The sequence below is a fragment of the Anopheles marshallii genome (assembly GCF_943734725.1).
Source record: "Anopheles marshallii chromosome X unlocalized genomic scaffold, idAnoMarsDA_429_01 X_unloc_53, whole genome shotgun sequence".
NCBI classification, from domain to species: Eukaryota; Metazoa; Arthropoda; class Insecta; order Diptera; family Culicidae; genus Anopheles; species Anopheles marshallii.
The window spans coordinates 10,001-17,500 of NW_026525902.1; positions in this window are offsets into that span (position 1 = coordinate 10,001).

The window sequence follows — 7,500 nt, forward strand, 5'->3', positions numbered from 1 at the left end:
TTAGCGGCCTTTATTTTCATTGCCCATCTTCGTCCTCCTCTTCGAATGCATCTACCCCGAAGAGGGCCCACAAGTACGTTCTACAGTCCACTGCCTCCTCATTCTGCAGTCTTCGCCGCGCGCGGAAGCGTCTCACGTTGTTCCTAACTGTTCGATGACGCTCCTCCCGCTCCTGTAACTCCTCCGTCGTCAGCAGTCGCCCGTCGGGGTGGGTTGGTGGTATTTCCCCCCTCGCAGCTCGTCGCTCAATGGTCAACTGCCTACGAGCCTCGTTACGCCTTTCATTACGTAAGGCCACCAGCTCCTCGTGTGCGGTGTCCAGACTTTGCGCGGCCCTCTGCATGTCGTCGTGCGCGCTCGTGGCCCGCTCGATATACCACTCCTGTTGGAGTGTGGTGGTGATAATGCGAGCGGCCTCGCAAACTTTGCTCCATCGTGCTCGGCTGGTAAGCATGAACGCCACAAGATTGTCAGGCGTCACAGCCGCTTCGTCGTCCTCACCGAGTAATTCATGCCGGACGTCCGCGAACCTCGGACAGTCGAAGAAGGCATGCTCGGCCGTCTCCGGGACTCCCGGGCACCTGGTACAGTCGGCGGATGGTGCAAGATGTTTCACGCACAAGTACTCATGGAAAAACCCATGGCCGGAGAGGATCTGAGCGAGGTGGAATGTCATCTCCCCGTGTTGCCGGTTCTTCCATGCCGCCAAGTCTGGGATGGTCCGGTGCGCCCATCGGGTGTAGCGGCTTTCCGATTCTAGCTGGTCCCACTGACGCTGCCACTCGTCAATTGTCCTCGTCCGCTCCTCGATGCGCAGTTCGCGTAGACTTGCTCCCGTCGTCCGATGCCGCTGGTAGCAGCGAGCGTCTTCCGTCACCTGCAGCACGATGGGGATGACGCTGGCAAGGACCGTTGCCACCTCATGGCGCACTGTAATGAAGGTGCGAGCTACTGGCCGTGCGTACAGTCCTTGCACACGGTTCAGCTGTCTGCAACACTCCCGGAGCCGGACTGCCTCGTGCCAAATCGGCGCGGCGTAGCGGAGGGTGGAGTCCACCACCGATGCAAGCAGCCGCCGCTTCGCACTCTTTGGCCCACCATGATTTCGGAGCAGCCGGGAAATCCCCTGCGCCACACGGAGCGCTTTCGTCGTGGCCTGCTCTACGTGTGGCCTCCACGACAGGTGGTCCTCGATGACAACTCCTAAATATTTCAAGGTGCGGGTCGGCAGTTTCTCTACGCCATTGATACTCACCGGGACTCGGGTGTTGTCTCGTCTCATCGTAGACACAATGACCAGCTCGGTCTTGGCCGGAGCAAGCTCCAGGTGGTGTTGCGCCATCCACGAGCTGATCATTGCTACCGCCGTCTCCGCCAGTCCCGTCGCTGCCTCCGGCGTCGTCCCGCTCGCCAGCACCACGACGTCATCCGCAAAGCCGATCACTTCGGCGCCCTCAGGCAGCACCAGCCGAAGCACGCCGTCGTACATCGCGTTCCACAGGGTTGGGCCCAGGATTGAGCCCTGTGGAACGCCCGCCGTGACCGTACGACGCACTGGCCCCTCGCTGGTCTCGTACACCAGCCTCCTCTCAGAAAAGTAGCTGCGCAATATTTTCTGGAGGGCTGCAGGAACCATCAGCTTCTGCAGGGCAACCGCGATCGCCTTCCAGCTGGCAGAGTTAAAGGCGTTCCTGACGTCCAGTGCTGCCACCACCAGACATCGAGGATCCCGCTGGTTGGTGCGGTGAAACGTCCTCGCGTGTTGTCCTCGCTCGATCACCCGCTCGATGGCCTGAAGCGTGGAACGACCGCGCCGGAACCCGTACTGCCTTGCTGACAGCCGAGGAGCATCGCTGTCCTCCAAGTGGTCGTTCAGCCGATCTAAAATCAGCCGTTCGAACCCCTTGGCGACTGCTCCCAGCATTAGTAGCGGGCGGTGCGACGACGGATCGCCCGGCGGCTTACCTGGCTTCGTGACCAACACAAGGCGTGCCTCCTTCCATGCCGCAGGAAACTCCCCTCGCTCGAGCAGCTGATTGTACACCTTGGCGAAGACCTCCGGGTGCTTCCGCATTGCCGCCTTCACTGCGGCATTCGGGATGCCGTCCAGCCCTGGCGCCTTGGAGGTGGCCATCCGCTCGGCCAGCGAAAGAATTTCCGAGCTCGTGACCGGTCTCAGAGCCTCACTGCACGCGTCGATGTCCGGCCACTCAAATGCCGGATGGTCCGGGAACAAGGCTTCGACGATCGGACCTAGTACGGCTCGGTCCGTTTCCGGTGGTGCCCTGTTACGTAGTTTTGCTCGAACAACCTTGTAACCGAGTCCGAACACCTCGGCTTCGACCCCATCGATCAGCTCTTGCATACTGTCTTCCTTACTGCTGTGAATGGCGGCCTGCAGCAATCGTCGACAGTTCTGCAGCCTGGCCGACGTCACCGCACGTTCCGGAGGTTGGGCCCTGCGATGGGCGGCCTCCGCTGCTCCGCATTCCTCCCTCAGGCGCTCAATCTCTGGAGACCACCAGTACACCTGGGGCTTGCGATGGAAAGTAGCCCCGTGTACTCTCTCCATGATCTCATCGCACGCCTGGGTCAGTCCGCCGATCAGCCCCTCCGGAGTTGCGACCTGCTCAAAGTGGCCGCATGTGAGGGCGATGTCGAAGCACTTGTTATCGAATTGCGTCGTCTTCCACCGGGTCCCGGCGTGTCTGGCTGTCCCGTCTCGACTTCGCTGCTGCTGCTGGCCTCGTCGCTTGGGGCGTTGTCCTGGGACGCCCACCTGGAACTGGACGTAGGCATGGTCGCTGCTGGAAAAGCGATCGAGCACGCGCCAGGAGTCCGGTCGCGCAATAGTTTGGCTGGCAAAGGAAACGTCAACAACGCTTTCCCGCGCAACCCCGTTGCCCTTGAAAGTGGGCACGTTGCCGCGGTTCAGCGTATGCAGCGCCAGCTGCTCCACCACGCTCAGGAGCTCCTGCCCCTTCCGGGTGGTGCGCGCACTCCCCCACTCCTCGTTCCAGGCGTTGAAGTCCCCGGCCAGGACTGATGTTGCGTGTCCGACCAGCGACACCTCCACCGCACCGAGGAAGCTTTCGAAGTCTTCGATGCCGCTGCTGGGTGGCACGTAGCAGCTGGCGAACGTTACTCCCGCTATGGTGGCCACCACGAGTCCCGGGACGACGCTCCCCCAAAGCCGTTGAATAGGGTACGCCCCTGTTGCTATTATCGCCACGCTCTGTTCCGCATCGATGGCCCACCGCGGATCATCCCGAGGTGGTCGATATAGTTCGCAGGCAAGCACCACCTGAGCCCCTAACTCGCGAGCCGTCTGCAGCATGAGGTCTTGGGCTGCCCGGCTTCGCCCGAGGTTCACTTGCAGCACTTTTAGCGCCGGCACGTCGGATGCCCGACCGGGTGCGGGCCGCTGCACACGACGCAGCGCACCTCCGCCGTGCAGCTCTTCGCCTGGTGATCCGGCTTCCCGCAGCGAATGCAGCTTGTCGAGCGGTCCACTTCGCTCCTGCACGCAGCTCGGACGTGCCCCATCTCGAGGCACTTGTAGCACCGTTGCTGACGCGCCTGCAGAGGAGCCACCTTCCGGATCAGACACGATGTGTATTTGATCTTGACGCTCTTGTCGACCAGACCCTCCGCAGCTCTGGCTGTTACGCGGACTATCGCCACTTTCGTGCCGTCCCAGGCAGGTCGCAGGCGAACCGATGTCTCCTCCACCTCGCATTGGCACAGGTTGGTCAGCGCCATCGCCACATCGGTCTCCTTCGCTAAAGGGTCGACAGCGTCCAACCGGATTTCGACCATAGGCGTGACCAGCCGAGCTGAGGCCGGCCGTTCTGCCTTTGCGCAGACCTGCTTGATGCACTGCAGAACTTCTGCAGCGTCCGCGCTCTCCTTCAGTTCCATGACAAGCCTGGAGCGTGTGGTGCGTCGCCCGACGCCTAGGGCCTCAGCATGTTTCTCCATTTCTGGAGCCGTTCGGACAGCCTGGTACACCTCCGTCCAGGTTTGTCCCTCAGCTGGGGCGATTTCAATAGCGTCCGGCTTGGTTTTTCGCTGCCGCTGACGCCGACCTCCTCGTTGTGCTCCAGGCTGGCTATCCCGGGCCTGTTGTCCCTGATGTTGCTGGGGCTGCTGCTTAGACGGTCCTGCGATCGGCTGACGCTGAACCGCTGCCCGTTGCGGTAGTTGCGGCCACTGCTGCTGCTGTTGCTGCGGCTTGTTCCCCGGTTGCCGGGCCGGCTTACGACGCACCACTTCAGCCCAGGAGCCGCCTTCCGGGTCTGAAAGCGGAGCTGCCGTTGCCGACACCGCTCCCTGCTGTCGCTGTTGCTGCTGCTGCTCACGACGTTGCTGTTGCTGCTGCTGCTGCTGCTGTTGCTGCTGCTGCTGCTGCCACTGCTGCTTCTGGCTGCCTCCATAGCCCAGCGTCTGTGCAAGGAGCTCTTGGAAGCTGGCTCGCTCCTCCCTCAGCTCGTTGCGCAGGCGCTCAATGTCTTCACGAGCCAGCGTCTCGCGCATCCGGGCTTCCTCTCGGGCCAGCTGCAAATCTTGCCGGGCCTGCACAGCATTTGTTTCCAACTGCTGCCGGAGCATCTGGATCTCCTGTTGCAGACCCACGATCGTCGCTCGCAGCTGCTCGTTGGTGAGCGACGTCTCATTGAGGAGCTGTCTCAGCTCCGACATTTCCGGGGACTGCTGCTTCGCTCCCGGAACAGATGTTCGTGTAAGAGCCACTCGCGGCTCCAGAATAGTGGAGAGCTTCGCCGGCCTCTCCTCCGTTGACTCCGTCCTGGAACGGAGGGTTCGCCCCGTCGACGACATCTCCACCTCTCACTGTTACGGGTGAGGGTGGAGGGGGGGGGGAGTCGGGGGAGGTGTTCTCCCCGACTCGCGGCGACGTAGCGCGTTGATTGACTCCCCACACGTTAAAATCGCTCTTCGCACCGGCCTTTTCCCTCCTGTAGGGGAGGGGGTAAATGGGAGGGGGAAGGGGGGGTGGCGGTCCGCTGCCTCTCGCCGAGACCTTTCCAACGATGCCTCGGGCGTGTCCCTAGCCCAAAGGATGGCCGAGTAATCACACTTTTAAGGATTTTACACTAAGTCTGATAAGTGCATAAATAGTTATCAAACTACTTATCAAACTTTTCACTCCTTCGTAGCTCCGCGAGTTTTAGTCCGAATCGCACGCGCGAGGGCTCGATCGACGGGGATTTTTGCCCCCCGTCGAGACACGTTTAAACGAAATAACGCCTTGGTACAAACTTTCGTACTTACTTAAGAAAAACCGGTCCCGACACACCGGAAACACGAAAATGTCTAAGTTTGGGGGCCTATATCTCAGCGAGTTTTGCACGTATGGAAACGGTAGACCCCTCAAACGAAGCGCACTGTTCTCACTAAGCGTTTCGCACTATTTTCGTACCGTTGAATTCGCCTAAGGGGGGGCAAAATCTACCGGAACCGAAAAACTACGGTTTTTCGGGCACCACTTCCGGTAGACCGCACACAGACGCGCTCACAAGGTCTCAATGGATGCGTCTTGTCAAGACCTTTCCACCGATACCCCAAACGTCCCGATCCGACCACCCTACACCTTATTAAAAATAGAAAGGTGGTCCACGAAAAACTCCCCCCCCTTAAGGGGTGGGGGGGTGAAATTTGGGTGGGGGGTCGGCGGCCAGGATCGGGGGCCGGACACGTGAAATCGAAGCCCTGGCACGCGTGGCCTGGCTGATACGGCCGATTTTCACTCCAAACACTCGCACACACGCACGCACACAGAAACACACGGTACTCGGCCAAGAACGCGCAACCGAACAGCTGTCCCATACAAAATGTATGGGAACGAAAGACGCCGGAAATCGCCAAAACCTCCAACTTTGGAAGCCTATAACTCCGCAACGGTTCGTCGCACAAAAATGTTAGACCACTCTATCGACGCGGGATATTCTCACTTATAGTCCTCAAGTGTTTTTAAGATCACTAACGCACTTTTTGGGGGGTAAAACGGTCCCCCACCAAAAACTCACAGTTTTTCAAGTGCCACTTCCGGTGTAACGCACACACACACACATACAAAATTTTGTAAGATGCGTCTTACCGAGACGCATCCAACGACACCTTAATCGTCCGGATCGGTTCACAATTCGCCTTAATATTCAACAAAAACCTGCCCACGAAAAACTCCCCCCCCTTGATAGGTGGGGGGGTGAAATTTGGGTGGGGGGTCGGCGGCCAGGATCGGGGGCCGGACACTTGAAACCAAAGCCCTGGCACGCGTGGCCTGGCTGATACGGCCGATTTTCACTCCAAACACTCGCACACACGCACGCACACAGGAACACACGGCAAACGGAAAGTGCCTTAAATCGTGCACTTTGCCAAAAAGTTACACTTTTCGGTGCGCTTGCACCGGGCTTTACCGTTATGTTCTTCAGCACACTCGCGGCGACAACGCCAGATCGGGCGCAAACCGGTACTTTGCACTGACGTCACACGCGACGACACACGGTACTCGGCCAAGAACGCGCAACCGAACAGCTGTCCCATACAAAATGTATGGGAACGAAAGACGCCGGAAATCGCCAAAACCTCCAACTTTGGAAGCCTATAACTCCGCAACGGTTCGTCGCACAAAAATGTTAGACCACTCTATCGACGCGGGATATTCTCACTTATGGTCCTCAAGTGTTTTTAAGATCACTAACGCACTTTTTGGGGGGTAAAACGGTCCCCCACCAAAAACTCACAGTTTTTCAAGTGCCACTTCCGGTGTAACGCACACACACACACATACAAAATTTTGTAAGATGCGTCTTACCGAGACGCATCCAACGACACCTTAATCGTCCGGATCGGTTCACAATTCGCCTTAATATTCAACAAAAACCTGCCCACGAAAAACTCCCCCCCCTTGATAGGTGGGGGGGTGAAATTTGGGTGGGGGGTCGGCGGCCAGGATCGGGGGCCGGACACGTGAAACCAAAGCCCTGGCACGCGTGGCCTGGCTGATACGGCCGATTTTCACTCCAAACACTCGCACACACGCACGCACACAGAAACACACGGTACTCGGCCAAGAACGCGCCACCGAACAGCTGTCCCATACAAAATGTATGGGAACGAAAGACGCCGGAAATCGCCAAAACCTCCAACTTTGGAAGCCTATAACTCCGCAACGGTTCGTCGCACAAAAATGTTAGACCACTCTATCGACGCGGGATATTCTCACTTATAGTCCTCAAGTGTTTTTAAGATCACTAACGCACTTTTTGGGGGGTAAAACGGTCCCCCACCAAAAACTCACAGTTTTTCAAGTGCCACTTCCGGTGTAACGCACACACACACACATACAAAATTTTGTAAGATGCGTCTTACCGAGACGCATCCAACGACACCTTAATCGTCCGGATCGGTTCACAATTCGCCTTAATATTCAACAAAAACCTGCCCACGAAAAACTCCCCCCCCTTAAGGGGTGGG